The following is a 1,178-nucleotide window of genomic DNA, read 5'->3' as shown; positions in this document are numbered from 1 at the left end:
ATATTGTCGGACCTCTGCATAATTCAAAGCAAAAGCGTTTCCTTCTAGTCCTTACCGATTTTTTCTCAAAATGGGTAGAGGCGGACTCGTACGCAAGTATAAAGGACGTCCAAGTCGAGAATTTCGTATGGAAAAACATCATCTGTAGGCATGGAGTTCCTTACGAGATCGTAACCGATAACGGGTCTCAGTTCATCTCCACCCGATTCGAAGCATTCTGCGAAAAATAGAAGATACGACTCAACAAGTCAACTCCCAGATATCCGCAGTGCAACGGACAGGCTGAAACAATCAACAAGACCATTCTCGACGGACTGAAGAAACGCTTAGAGGCCAAAAAAGGCAGATGGGCCGACGAACTCGAGGGAGTCCTCTGGTCTCACCGTACCACCACAAGGCGAGCAACGAGAGAAACTCCCTTCGGTTTGGTATACGGCACGGAATGCATGATTCCCGCGGAAGTTGAATTTCCCGGTGTTCGAAGAAGGTTATTTCGCGAACGAGAGGAACTCAACAATGCCATGCTCTTGGATGATCTCGACCTCATTAACGAGCGTCGGGATCGACCGCTTATCCGAATTCAAAACTACCAGCACGCCGCTGCAAAATACTATAATTCCAACGTACGAAATCGTAGGTTCAATCAGGGGGATCTGGTCCTTCGCAAAGTTTTCCAAAACACAGCTGAACGAAACGCGGAAAAACTCGGAGCAAACTGGGAAGGTCCCTATAAAATCGAAAAGGTCGTCCGACCAGGTTCTTACGAAATAGCCAATATGCAGGGCATAAAAATTCCTAGAACTTGGAATGCAATGCATCTCAAAAAATACTATCACTAAACGAACCAACCCGCAAACACTGAACTACGAGACGGCTTGATCTCCGCAAGGAGTACGTAGGCAGTTTGCCGAAAGGCAAATTCAGCTGTCCCCCCTCATTAAAAAGGATGGAGTGGGTACGTATACTCCTATACTCCCCAAAATCGAAAAAAATTCTTACCACGCTCTTGGTGTTTTCGACTTATCAAAACCTCCTCACCTGTAAAATCAGTGCGAGGTCTTCGGATATTAGTCAACCATTTAGGAGAAGCAACTTTTGGCATCGCGAGACGTCGCAAAACATGCCTCAAAAGTTTATTTCTTTCGAACGAACGAAACTTCCGTCACAAAAGAAACATA

Source organism: Brassica oleracea, chromosome C2 (genome assembly GCF_000695525.1).
Source record: "Brassica oleracea var. oleracea cultivar TO1000 chromosome C2, BOL, whole genome shotgun sequence".
In the NCBI taxonomy this organism is placed as follows: Eukaryota; Viridiplantae; Streptophyta; class Magnoliopsida; order Brassicales; family Brassicaceae; genus Brassica; species Brassica oleracea.
This window is presented reverse-complemented; position numbering follows the sequence as displayed.